This window comes from Anolis carolinensis, chromosome 5, assembly GCF_035594765.1.
Source record: "Anolis carolinensis isolate JA03-04 chromosome 5, rAnoCar3.1.pri, whole genome shotgun sequence".
NCBI classification, from domain to species: Eukaryota; Metazoa; Chordata; class Lepidosauria; order Squamata; family Dactyloidae; genus Anolis; species Anolis carolinensis.
The window spans coordinates 103,847,855-103,862,713 of NC_085845.1; positions in this window are offsets into that span (position 1 = coordinate 103,847,855).

The following is a 14,859-nucleotide window of genomic DNA, read 5'->3' on the forward strand; positions in this document are numbered from 1 at the left end:
GGTTAAACTGCTAGCTGCAGGAAATCTGCCGACCAAAGAGTTGGGGTAAGCTCCTGCTGTCAGCCCTAGCCTCTGCCCACCTAGCAATTTGAAAGCTTCAATGCAGGTAGATCAATAGGTACCGCCTTGGCAGAAAGGTAAAAAAGTGCCCTATGTAGACATGCAGGCAACACAATCAGAGATGTCTATGGACAACAGGCTCTTCGGCATGGAAAAATTGAACAAGAGCACCTCCCCATGGCCGGAGTTGAGCCTCGCCTTCAGACGCCAGAGATGAAAAGGGGAAAGCCTTTACCTTTGTCTGTGTATTGTATGTCGTTGTTGTTCACATTGTAAAAGGCATTGAATGTTTGCCTTATATGTGTATACTGTAATCCACTCTGAGTCCCTCAGCCGAGATAAAGCGGAATATAAATAGTGTATTATTATTATTATTATTATTATTATTATTATTATTATTATTATTATTATTATTATTATCTACACTGCTCTATACCCCAGGATCTGATCCCAGATTATTTTCTTAACCTAGATTAACTGGCAGCGTAGACTCATATAATCCAGATCATAGCGGATAATTCAGCCTTAATTTTTAAAGGCTCCCCTGGAGAATGTTCCACAATGTGCTAGAAACATACAGAAATATTGCAGTTTTGTTTTAGAAGGTTTATCCCGCTTCTACATTGCCATGTAATCCGTATTATAAAGTCAGATAATCTACATTATCCGCTTTGAACTGGATCATATGAGTCTACACCTTATATAATCCAGTTCAAAGCAGATAATTTGGATTTTATATGGCAGTATAGAAAGGGCCTGTGTTTATCATCCTACTTGCTGCTTGCATCAGTTCTCTCTAAGAGTCTGATTGGGACACTGGCATAGAAACCTGTGTTTCCAAGAATACAGAAGTTTACATTCCTGAGGCCATATTGCCTTGGAAATAATCCAGAAATGAGGACTCTTTGGCTGTCACACAGATGAACACTGGCACAGCAACACTGGTTGACTTTAATTCAAAACCTTTCAGAGTGAAGAATACTAGTATGGCCTTAGAAGAAGCCATACAGTCAATAACATTTTAAAATATCCATTTCGGATATTTAGAAAAGTTTGGTATAAAATTATTCTCTACCCGGAAACTTTTTTTTGTGCAAGAGTCACCCTGATTTCACTTATGCGATGGGAAGATTTGGAACAGGGCTATTGCTTCGGGGCTAGTTGAAATAACCTAAATAGGCTAAATAACCCTGGTCTTCTTAGTGGAATCACCTCCATCCCACAAACATAAATCTCTGCATAGCAGACATAACTATTTCAGGCCAAAATGTAGATAGTAACCACTTGCTCCGATGCCAGGAAGCGTTAACTAAAGACACCCAAGTGATGCAAATGAGAGGTTTTGCTTCATAGGGGAGAGGGATCAAAACTCCACAACTTTACACATGTATTTTTAATACTGATTGGTAGGGAAACAATATTTTTTTCTTGTGTCCAATTTGGAAGCTTCCCCTAGACCAGTGCATCCCAACCTTTGGTCCTCCAAGTGTTTGAGATGTCAACAAAGCAACCTTCACCAAGTTTCCATAATTCTGGGAACAAAGTTCCAAAACACATGGAGTATCAGCCACTGCAGGAAGAAAAGGCCTCCCTTTACACTGCCATATAAAATCCAGATTATCTGCTTTGAACTGGTGCAATGGGTTAAAATCTTGTGTTACTGAAGTGCTGACTTGAAGAGTTTGAAGTGTGCTCTTGCATCATGCGCTGCTGGAAGGAATTTATCCACATGGACAAAGGAAATACTATTATAAATCTCTCATTCAAAGACATTATGTGAGTTGGTGCAACTGAGCACATTGTACATATGTTGTTCTGGCTTGAAAAAGAATAAACCACTTATTCTTTATTGTTCACCTGCGTGGCACATATCTTCTTTCTCTGGCAATGTAGTGTGTGGACTGCACGTTTTGATTTTTCATTACGTCGCAATATTTGCCCGTGTCTGTTTATATGCTGTAATCAGCTTTGAGTCCCCTGGGGAGAAGGGTGAAATATAAATAGTCATTTTATTATTATTATTATTATTATTATTATTATTATTACTACTAGCCCCCAATGGTGTTAAACCACTGAGTTACTGAACTTGCTGACCAAAAGTTTGGCAGTTCGAATCCGGGAAATGGGGTGAGTTCGTGCTGTTAGCCCCAGCATCAGCCAACAATTTGAAAGCATGCAAATGTGAGTAGATCAATAGGTACTGCTCCAGTGGGAAGGTAACGGCAGTCCATGCAGTCATGCCAGCCACATGACCTTGGAGGTGTCTATGACGATGCTGGCTCTTCAGCTTAGAAATAGAGATGAGCACCAACCCCCAGAGTCGGACACGACTAGACTTAACGTCAGGGGAAAACTTTTACCTTTACCTATTATTATTATTAATGTATTATGACACAGCAAATAAGATAAGTATGCTGGATTTCGTATCAAAAAATCACAAGTCGAACATTTCCCAAGTGTCTAGGACTGTGTGATGTATTTTTGGATGATTCGCGCAGATCCCAGCAGGGTGGCCTTTTGCAGTTGGCAGATTGTAATTTTGTCAATGTCAATTGTTTCCAAATGCCTGAGATCTTTTGGCATGGCACCCAATGTGCCCATCACCACTGGGACCACCTGCACTGGTTTCTGCCAGAGTCTTTGAAGTTCAATCTTGAGGTCCTGAGTTTTTCCTGTTGTTTTTTTTGTCAATGCGACTGTCACCTGGGATGGCAACATCAATGATCCAAACTTTTTTTCTTTTCCACAACTGTGATGTCTAGTGTGTTGTGTTCCAGAACTTTGTCAGAACTTTGTACAGTCCTACAGTATCTTTGCATGCTCATTTTCCAATACTTTTGCAGGTTTGTGATCCCACCAGTTCTTTACTGCTGGGAGGTGGTACTTGAGCCATAAATTCCAATGAATAATTTGGGCCACATAGTTGTGCCTCTGTTTGTAGTCTGTCTGTGCGATTTTCTTACAGCAGCTGAGGATATGATCAATGGTTTTGTCAGTTTCCTTGCACAGTTTGCATTTTGGGTCATTGGCTGATTTTTCAATCTTGGCCTTAATTGCATTTGTTCTGATGGCTTGCTCCTGGGCTGCAAAGATCAGGCCTTCTGTCTCCTTCTTCAGGGTCCCATTTGTGAGCCATAGCCAGGTCTTCTATTATTATTATTATTATTATTATTATTATTATTATTATTATTATTATTATTAGGCAGTGTAGAAGGGCCCTAAATAAACTGATGGTCAGATCCTCTCTCATGTTCTCAGGCTCAGCTAAGCATTGATCGCTCAGCCACACTGGCTATATTTGCAATTCAGCCATTTCTGAGTAGTTTTTTTCCTCTAGTTTTAACATTAGAGGAATTTTAAAAAATTAAACTATGAGAGATGGGGTGGGGAGTGAGTAATCCTTTACTTTGCAGCCTTTCTGCACTATGTTTTTGCCTCATATGGGCAGTCGACAAATGGTCCCTTCCTCCCGGCCCTGGAGCAGCCTTCCGTTGGAGCCAAAAAGGAAACCCTTGGAGCCACAGAGGAGAGGCGGGTTTGAGAAAGATGATGCTGTTGCAGCTGTGGGCAGCGGTGGCTACTGCTGGGCTCTGCCTACGCGGGAGACGTGACGCCCGCTAGAGCTCGTCTGGAATTTCCTATTCTCTCAGTCCTTCAAGCCACCTTCCTCATTGCAACCCGGAACGACTTTAGCCGGGCATCTTTTCCTCTTTTTTTTTTTTAACTGATCACTGTTTCCATGGCAACAGGCCCTAGCAACCAAGTGAGTCATGTCTTCAAGGGATGCTAAAAGCTCATCTCTTGTACAGATCTGTCGCCCCATGTGTGTATTTGTCTTGGCCATTTTCTTGCAAAACATCGAATGGCAATCCCAAAATCTCAAAAGCACGGCAGTGATTGCTGTAATAAGAAGCATCTCCTTGTGCTCATGTTAGAGTTATCTGAACCTTAGCAAAGGAACATACACACTAGAGTATCTTGTGCAGGGGTCCCCAAACTTTTAAAGCCAAGGGTCGGTTATGATTCCCCAGGCTGTTGGGGGGCTGGACTATAGCTTGAAAAAAAGTAATTAATTCCTATCTTATTTGTAGTGCAAACAAAAATATGAAAGAACAATACAATGTTTACAATGAAGAACAATGTTAACCAACATAAACTTGCCAGTATTTTAATGGGCAGTGTGGACCTGCTTTTGGTTGATGAGATAGTTAAGTTAATTAGGAGGATTGTTGCTGTGTGTCTTCGAGTTGTTTCAGACTTAGGGAGACCCTAAGCCTAAAGTTTAGGGTGCCGGGTAAATAACCTTGGAGGGTTGCATCCAGGCCATGAGCCTTAGTTTGGGAATCCCTGATCTTGTGGGTTTAGAGTTCATTGTAGTCGCTATAGTTATGCTTCCAGGTGACATCTGCACACTCCAGCTTCCATCTTGCATCTATATTGCGGAGCATTTGGAAGCAAAGAAATCACAACCATGGCACACAAGCCTGGACAACACAAACACAGCGTGTATAAGGTAAAGGTTTTCCCCTGACATTAAGTCTAGTCGTGCCTGACTCTGGGGGTTGGAACTCAGGTATAACTAGAATTAATGTCAGGGGAAAACTGAAGAGCTAGTGTTGTCCATAGACACCTCCAAGGTCATGTGGCTGACATGACTGTATGGAGTGCCATCTACTCAAATTTGCATGTTTTCGAAATGCCAGGTTGGCAGAAGCTGGGGCTAAAAGCGGGAGCTCACCCTGTTCCCCGGATTCAAACCTTTGACCTTTCGGTCAGCAAGTTCAGCAGCTCAGCAGTGTAACCCACTGCGCTACCAGGTGTTTGTATATTTCACATAATAATAATAATAATAATAATAATAATAATAATAATAATAATAATAATAATAATAATAATACTGTTATTTCTTACCCATCATTCTCCCCATGTGGTCTCAAGGCAACTTGCAATAACATGACACAATCCATGGCAAATCCAAAATTTTAAAACAATTACATATTTTGTCATCAACATTAATTAAAGGTGAGTGAAGATACAATAAAAATATTTGTACAATTAAAATTACATTTAAAACTAAATATACTCCCCAGATCCCACCTACAACTTCCCAGCAGTGTGCCCCACATCCTCCCCCAAATGCTTGACAGCAAGGTAAAGGCAAAGATTTCCCCTGACGTTAAGTCCAGTCATGTTTGACTCTGGGGGCTGGTGCTCATCTCCATTTCTAAGCCGAAGAGCCGGCGTTGTCCGTAGACACATCCAAGGTGATGTGGCCGGCATGATTGCATTGAGCGCCATTACCTTCCTGCCGAAGCGGTACCTATTGATCTACTCACATTTTGCATGTTTTCGAACTGCTAGGTTGGCAGCTTGACTACAAATGAATGTCTTAACTGGCTTGCAAAATCAATCAGGGGTGTGGCCATCCTGGTTTCTCTTGTGAGGACAACATGACAGAATTCTTCAACGCCTACACCCATATGCATGTCCATGCACATGAATTTTCCCCTGTCTTATAGAAGTGCATAAATCATCTGATCCCAAAACCTGAAATTGTCTAGCCCAGAAAGTGGTTTGTCATCTTATTTGCTGCTTGCATCAATCCTCTCCAGAAGTCTGATTGGGACACTGGCACAGAAAGCTATGTTTCCAAGAATGCTGGAGTTTACATTCGTTCCTGAGGCCATATTGCCATGGAAATAATCCAGAAATGAGGGCGTTTTGGCTGTCACACAAATGAACACTGGCACAGCAACTCTGGTTGACTTTGATTCAAAACCTTTCAGAGAGAATACTAGTAGGGTCCTCATCAGTGATCAAGGCTGAGACAAACTGACAGAACTGCGATTTTCACAGGCTGGAAGAGAGCAGAAGAGGCTGGAAGAAAATGCAGAGAGGCTTGGGGGGAAACCCAAGATAATAAAAAATGAGACAAGGAAGTGAGTGGCAGAGATTAGGGTTGTAGCAGCAGCCTAGAGCAAGAGGACCTAAGCTAGGATGGGATGGACAGCCACTAGCTTCATAGTGTAGGTGGCAAGGCCAGGGCAGGAATGTTAAGATTGTTTCAGGACAGGATGGAGAGATTCCTAGACAGTTATTAATAATAATAATAATAATAATAATAATAATAATAATAATAATAATAATAATAACAACAACAACAACAACAACAATAATTCATTGCACCCTCGCAGTGATGTTGACCGGCTATATCTGCCTAGAAGATCAGGGGGCAGAGGACTCTTACAAGTAAAACAAGCAGTCAAAGAAGAAGAACATGCCCTGGCAGAATATGTAAAGCAAAGTGAAGAACCTGCTTTGATTGAAGTCAAAAATCAGAAACTCCTCAAAGCACAGCAGACAAGAAAACCGCACTACAAACTAGAGCTGACAGCTGGCATAACAAAACATTACATGGAAAGTTTCTTGACAAAATTGAAGGAAAAGCTGATAAAGAGAAGACCTGGCTCTGGCTCACAAATGGGACCCTGAAGAAGGAGACAGAAGGCCTTATCCTTGCAGCCCAGGAGCAAGCCATCAGAACAAATGCAATTAAGGCCAAGATCGAAAAATCAGCTGATGACCCAAAATGCAGACTGTGCAAGGAAACTGACGAAACCATTGATCACATCCTCAGCTGCTGTAAGAAAATCACACAGACAGACTACAAACAGAGGCACAACTATGTGGCCCAAATGATTAATTGGAACTTATGCCTCAAGTACCACCTCCCTGCAGTAAAGAACATCCCGGAACATACATACATGCATACAAATATATTATTCTAAAAAGTAAAGAAGTCTATAAAATCTAAGTATTCCACCTGCCAGCTCTTTCCCCATTATTTGGCCACATTAAGGGTGCCTTGGCACTGTGGAATTAATGCAGTTTGACACTACTTCAACTGCTCTGGCTGGATGTAATGGAATCCTAGGAGTCATGGTTCTACATCCACAAGGTCCTTAGCCTGCTCTGCCAAAGAGTGCTGGTGCCTCACCAAACTACCAATCCCAGGATTCCATAGCATTGAACTATGGCAGTTAAAGTGGTGAGAAATTACATTAATTCCACAATGTGGAGGCTCCCAAAGCCTTTGTCCTATTGTTTATTATGCAACAGAACTGAGGAGGTGCAAGTGGGAAATGTCTGGGGGAATACAATTGTCCTGCTACCTTCAGGAGGTTCAAGAGAAAGGAGCAAAATTTTCACACAGAATCTTCCCACCCACACATCCCAACTTGCATGGTATCAGCGTTTCTGTTTGGAAAGAACAGTGGTTTTTTTGGCCAATCTATTGAATGTGTTACATGGTTAGCCAAGCACCAATGCAAAGGAATCCTTCTTCTGAGTCCACCTCAACAGTGATTGTCATGAATCTTTTGCATCTCCTATATTTTTTTCATATCAGGTTTTCTTAGCCAGCACAGATCTGGTACAAATCCTTGTTGGGACTTCATTAACCACTTCCACCCATTGAAGAAAATTGTTTATTTCTATCCATCATTTCCTATTGTATAACAAGGTAACAGTTATATTGTAGTGCCATCAACAATCCATGAAGCAGCAATACATTTATTGGGTGAACCAGAAATGTACAAAATACACTCACACAAGCTTTCAAAACTCCATTGGAGTTCCCAGTGGCGCAGTGGGTTAAAACCTTGTGACTTGAAGCCTCCCATATGGATGGTAAAAACATCAAAAACATCCAGGCATCCACTGGGCAACGTCCTTGCAGACGGCCAATTCTCTCACACCAGAAGTGACTTGCAGTTTCTCAAGTCGCTCCTGACATGAACAACAACAACAACAACAAACTCAGTTAGCTTCTTCATCAGGCAAAGGTATTAAGATCATATAGGCCTGGACTGTGGTGCAGGTTGGTGAGCAGCCAACCAGCTGCAGTCAGCTGTAACAAATTACTCTGACCAAGAGGTCATGAGTTCGAGGCCAGCTCAGAGCCTATGTTTGTCTTGTCTTTGTTCTGTGTTAAAGGCATTGAATGTTTGCCTTATATGTGTAATGTGATCCGCCCTGAGTCCCCTTCGGGGTGAGAAGGGCGGAATATAAATACTGTAAATAAATAAATAAATAGAAGAAGAAGAAAATCATAATACAAGCTTCAAATGCTTATGTGATGTATTTTATTCATTTTGGTTGACCCAGTAAGGGTTTTGCTGTTGTTGAATAGTCATATTATCTTCCTTTTGTCCAAGATGATGTATATAGGCAATAACAAGGACAATTTTTACATGCATGATTCAATATGCACATATAAGAAAGAAAGATATGGCGTATTTCCAAGTAAGAATCTTGCCTTAGGCAGCAGGTAGAATCATGTTCCCACTATTTTGCTCTGAATACTGGTAACCCATCATCGCTTCAGCAGTTCCATTATTTACTTTGGCTGCTGGCTAGAGGACAAAAATGGAAGATTCCCAACAGCAAAAGAAACAGGTCTTTTGCCTGAGGGGTTATTTGCGCTTTAGGATTAATCAAATCTCTTTGTTCAAAGAACTTATCAGAACAGAATCTTTTTTCCAAGGGCAAGTCTAAATCCCATTGCCAACTCCCATCAGAGTAGCTGAAGGGATAGACTCAATGGGTTTACTTTAGTTTGGAATAACAATTGAATGTAGGCCAAGGTTTAATGTTGAGTTCATTGTCTTATGAAATGCTAATGGACAAGCATCCCGAGGCTGTAAAAATGTATTCCAGCTTTTCAAGAAGATTAGCCATTATCACATCCCTTTCAGCTGTTGTCTTTTGATTGCATCAGTATGATGCTTTGGAATAAACAAAGGCTGGATCTACACTACTTTTATGCAATTTGAAACATAGAAGCACATAGAAGATGGTTTGCTGTGAGTTTTCCAGGCTGTATGGCCATGTTTCAGAAGCATTCTCTCCTGATGTTTCGCCCACATCTATGGCAGGCACCCTCAGAGGTTGTGAGGTCTGGTGGAAACTAGGCAAGTGGGATTTATATACTGTATCTGTGAAATGTTCAGGATGGGAGAATGAACTCCTGTCTATCTAAGGCAAGTGTGAATGTTACAGTTGACCATCTTTATTCTCATTGAATAGCCTTGTAGTTTCAAAGCCTGGCTGTTTCTTGTCTGTTCCTTTGTTGGAAGATGTTAGCTGGCCCTGGTTGTTTCATGTCTGGAATTCCCCTGTCTTCTGAGTGTTGTTCTTTATTTACTGTCCTGATTTTAAATTTTAGATTTTTTTAATACTGGTAGCCAGATTTTTTTCATGGTTTTCTCCTTTCTGTTGATATTGTCACATGCTTGTGGATTTCAGTGGCTTCTCTGTGTAGTCTGACATGGTGATTGTTAGAGTGGTCCAGCCTTTCTGTGTTCTCAAATAATTTGCTGTGTCCAGGTTGGTTCATCAAGTGCTCTGCTATGGCTGACTTCTCTAGTTGAGTTAGTATGCAGTGCCTTTCATGTTCCTTGATTCGTGTTTGGCCAATGCTGCGTTTGGGGGTCCCTATGTTGACTTGTCCACAGCTGCATGGTATAACAGTTTTTTTGTTGAGTTCCAGGGTCAGAGGAGCAGATGGCGAAAACAGAAGAACGGCCTGCCTCAGGAGAGTTTGCTTGCTCCATCAATGGTCAACATTTACAGAAATGACCAGCCATTGCCAGAAGGGATAGAGAGTTTCATCTATGCTGACGATCATACCATCACCGTTCACACAGGGAGCTTTGAAATGGTTGAACAGAAGCTCTCCGAAGCTTTAAATGCTCCTATTACAGGGAAAAACAGCTGATTCCTAATCCATCTAAAACGCAGACATTTGCTTTTCATCTTAAGAACAGACAAGCATCTCGAGCTCTGAAGAATCCCACGGGAACATTACAGCAGACATCTATATATCTGGAATTTACTCTGTACCATGCTTTGACTTATAAGAAGCACTGCTTGAATATCAAGCAAAAAGTGGGTGCTAAATAATATAATACAAAAGCTTACAACCAGATACAGTGAAGACATCTGCCCTTGCACTTTGCTACTCTTCTGCTGAATACGCATGCCCAGCGTGGGATACATCTCACCATGTTAAAACTGTGGATGTGTATAGAAAAACCACTAAGTTTAAAACTTGGCATTATACTAAATGTCCTTTGACCAGAAGCTGGCCACTTGGAGTGCCTCTGGTGTCGCTGTAAGAAGGTCCTCCATTGTACATGTGGCAGGACTCAGGCTGCATTGTAGTTAAGCGGTGTGTGGTTTGCTCTTCTCCACACTCGCATGTTGTGGACTCCACTTTGTAGCCCTATTCCTTGAGGTTAGCCCTGCAACTCGTGGTGCCAGAGTGCAGTCTGTTCAGCACCTTCCAAGTCGCCCAGACTTCTGTGTGCCCAAGGGGGCCACGGATTGAGGTTCCGGGTTTTAGCTTGCCATTTTGGACTCTCACTTGCTGAGGTGTTCCTGCAAGTATCTTTGTAGATCTCAAGAAGCTATTTCTAGATTTAAGGCGTTGGCTTGCTGGCTGATATCCGAGGGTGTGCCAGAAATGTCAATGCCTTGGTCCTTTCATTATAGGCTGCTACTTCCCGACTGGTGTTAGGTGGTGCATGAGCAAAGCTTCCCCGCAAAATGGTAACACATCCGGGCATCCCCTGGGCAACGTCTTTGTAGATGGCTGATTCTCTCACATCAGAATCAACTTGCAGGAAACTACTGCAAATCAAATCAATAGTACAGATTATAGCAAATAAAAACTGTTTATGACTTGTGTCTTTTCCATTCTTTTTGTCTCAAAGACTCATATATTTAGCGCAGGAGGATGTGGCACATCTGCTTGGATTGCAACAAAAAGCCAACAACTCTGTATCTACTTGAGGGGAATATGACCACTGATGCAGGAGTGGGATAGAAACATCATTTATACTCCTGTCTTAGGCAGCAAAATGTCACAGGCAGACCTTGTCAACACCACACGCAAACATTAGGTTCCTGGAAGGGAGATGAGATTATTAAAGAAGGAACATAGAGCAATTAGGACAGGAGATTCGGTAAGCCTATTACATCAGCAAGTATCACAAGAGAAACCCAGCCTCTCCTTTCTGTAGGCTAATATTAGGTACAGGCAATGTTGATGACATCTCGAAACACCCAGGCATCACTATAATGTTATTAATAGCTCTGCTTTTGGAAACTGAAGGACTTTGCAGCAGCCTAATCTGTAGGGGTAGTTCTAATGTGACCCCTCCCAATAGAAGAAAGCAGAATATCTGGGAGCAATGCCAAGAGCATGAAAACTAGGTCAGTTTGAATGAAATGTCCTTGAAGGTTGCTACCTCTCTGATGAATGTGGGGGAGGAGTGTGGGGAATATCCCGGACTTGTTTGCATGTGCTAATACAATGTTTGCATGTGCTAATTTTACAATGGCTCATTAAAGGCCACAACATTTACCAGGTTAACTGGAAAAGAATGGTTGTTAATGCAAGCAGAGTGAATTGGCTGAATTATCTCTCTGAAATATCAGAACACCTTGGGAGATCAGGCTGGAATGTATTATCAGACTCTTCACTTAGGTCCTAAGCCTTAGGTGCAAAAAGGCTATTCTTTGTGATAAGAAATACACAGCAGCAGGAAAGATTATTTTTAAAAAAACCCTCATTCTAACTTACTAAGGTGGAGATGTGAAAAGAAATTCACACTTAAAGGAATTCTGTATTTCTTCAGATAGGCAGTGCCTCAATTCTAGAAATCACTCCTTCTGCCTGCTAAAATCACACGTGTCCTTGAATGACTTCAACATGTCTTAAAGGATTTGGGTTCAGTTAGACTGAAGACAAGTAGCAATGTGTAGCAGTAACATCTATTTATGTGCTCCAGCAGCTCACATTCTCTGTTTTTGCTGGACATAAAGTCTCTCACTTCTGCTGTATTTTCCAACCAGTAACGTTTGTGCAACAGCCAATGTCTACAAACCCCAACAGCCTAGGAGTGTTTGCTGTCTCAAGTATGTAGTGTCATTCTTTTAACTATTTCAGTTATATTAATAATAATAATGATTTATTATTATTTATTTACAGTATTTATATTCTGCCCTTCTCACCCTGAAGGGGACTCAGGGTGGATCACAATGCACATATACATGGCAAACATTCAATGCCATTATTAGACATACAACACACATATAATGTTAATAATAACAAAGTGATCTTTTGACATCAAGCATCAGCATCCTTTCTCTGCTGTCACATAATAACACAGTCTACCACACTGGCTCCCAAAGCTTTGTTATTATGTTTTTGAACCTTTGGAAGCCAGTGTGGTATTATGGTTTGAATTTTAGAATAGGAGACGAGAGTTGAAACCTCCATCTAGCCATGCAACCACAGTTGGTGACCTTAAACAAGTCATACTCTCATCTTTATAGGAGGGCAATGGCAAATTCTGTCTGAACACATCTTACCAAACGGCTTCCATAACAGAATTATAAGTCAAGAGTCAACATTAAGACACACAAAAACAACCTGAGCTTCACTATGGCTTCCTTGTACCTTGCTTGGTCATGTCTGATTATTTTGAGGATTCCTACTTCCATAGGTGCTGGATATGCGTCTGTTAGAGCTAAGCTTTCAATACGTTAGTTGTTCAATTTTTGCCTTTTGGTTTAATAAGATCTGTTGCTTGATTCAAAGCCTTCATTCATTCAGCAAACTGAATCAGCTTCTTGTTGCCTGTTTTGACCTCCCCTAATGGAAAAAAGCAGTGCAAGTGAGAGCTGCCTGTTCTTGCTGCCTATTTTGGTCTATATTGGTTCTGCAATTTGCATTCTAACATCTCCTTTCCAAGTATTTCAAATTCTGGTTGTTGCAGTGCATAGCTACATTGCTGTATATCACAACATAAAAGTTATCTTCACATCCCAGTATTTCACATACACTTAGAAGTGTTCAAATTGTGTGTTTTGCTACTGGTAGAAAGTGTTTTCTTTTTTAGTGTTCTCCATATTTTTGGGGAATAGGCTTTCACAGCTATCTTTTGCTTTATATCTTTAGTTCTTGCCATTAACATCTTGCTTTTACTCAAAGATCCGCTTGTCTCCTAGTATTTTTCCAAGCAGCAAGTTGGAAGATTCTTGTAAAAAGTACCCAGTTCTTAACTGCCTTTCCCACTTGTCAGTGTCTTCTCTAGGTAAGTCATTGGTTCTTTCCCCCATGGTTAGGAATTTGATCTTCTCTTGTGATGTAGGACAGTTGCAGTGCTGTGTGCTACGAACTGAGTGTGTTAAGCATCTTTTGTAACTTTCCTGGTTCTGAGGCCTCATTCACATCTACATGCTTTCCGGCTCTGACTCTTTATCTTCTAATATTCACAGGGTTCTTCTCTATCAGCACCACTGTTTTCGCATTTTTCTGTTTCTTATCTGTAGGACTCATGGAAGAGAGTCCCATCTGGTTGGGGTAGGAACTCATCTTCATAAACAAATACCGATTGCAAATTTTTTAAATGTTTGGGGACCAAAGACTATATTTCCTTCTAGTAGTGATGATGATGATGATGATGATGATGATGATGATGATGATGATGATACATCTTTATTTATACCCTGTCACGATCTCCCTGAAGGGACTCGGAGCTGCTCACAGAAGCACTCTAAGTGCCACATATAAACAACAATACACAGTAAAATACAATGACATAAGTATAAACAATAGTGCATATACAATCCCTTGTACAATTGTAAAAGTATAAGATTGTAAAATCTCTAAAACACAGTAGATCCTGCAAGTAAGCTGACTATCTGCCATAACAAATCAAGAGCGGAGCTGCACAATCAGTGGTTCATCGAGCTGACCATAGATTACATAGGATCAAAGGCCTGTCTGAAGAGCCATGTTTTTCAACTCAGACAAAAGGCTTGAAGATTGGGGGAGGGTATTCCAGAGCTGGGGAGCCACCACCGAGAAGGCCCTCTCTCTCCCATCCCCACTAACCGTATTTGAGATGGTGGTGGGACTGAGAGAAGGGCATCCCTGACAGATCTCAATGCCTATGCCCATTCAAAGAAGGAGATGTGGTCTTGAAGAATGCCACCCTTCTGTTCTGATCTGAACTTTTAATAAAGTATAATGCATCCAGATTTCTCAGCAAATGTGCAGAGGAAGTGTCTACTTGAAATTCCTTGAAATATGTTACTTTCTAAATCCAAGATTTGCTGAATTTACTTTTCTGTTCTGAAATATCAAATGCTATCTGATACCAACATGTATCAAAGCTGAAAATTTATTTTCATGCATAGCTATAGGTGGTCTTCAGTGAATCCTCCAACAGACAACGTATACACTTATGGAAAGGTTTCCTCTATCTGTACAATAATATAGTATGCTTATGAAATGTTACTATTGAGGATTTCAAGATGGTGTCTTGTCATTTTCTTCAGATGTCTAAACTGTATTTATAAATCCTCAACTAAAACCCAAATACTGCAGTGTTGCTAGACCAGATGTATATAATAATAATGACAATAAACTTTATTTATATCCTGCCAACATCTTCCCGAAAGGACTTGGGCAGCTTACAAGGCATTCCAGGTTGCAGCATTGGACGGTACATAAGTATAAAACAATAACACATAATGTGTTGTCGAAGGCTTTCATGGCCAGGATCACAAGGTCGTTGTATGTTTTCCGGACTGTATGGTCATGTTCTAGAAGTATTCTTTCCTGATGTTTCACCCACATCTATGGCAGGCATCCTCAGAGGTTGTGAGGTATGGAAAAACTAAGCAAGGAATGTTTATATATATCTGTGGGAAGTCCACAAATTA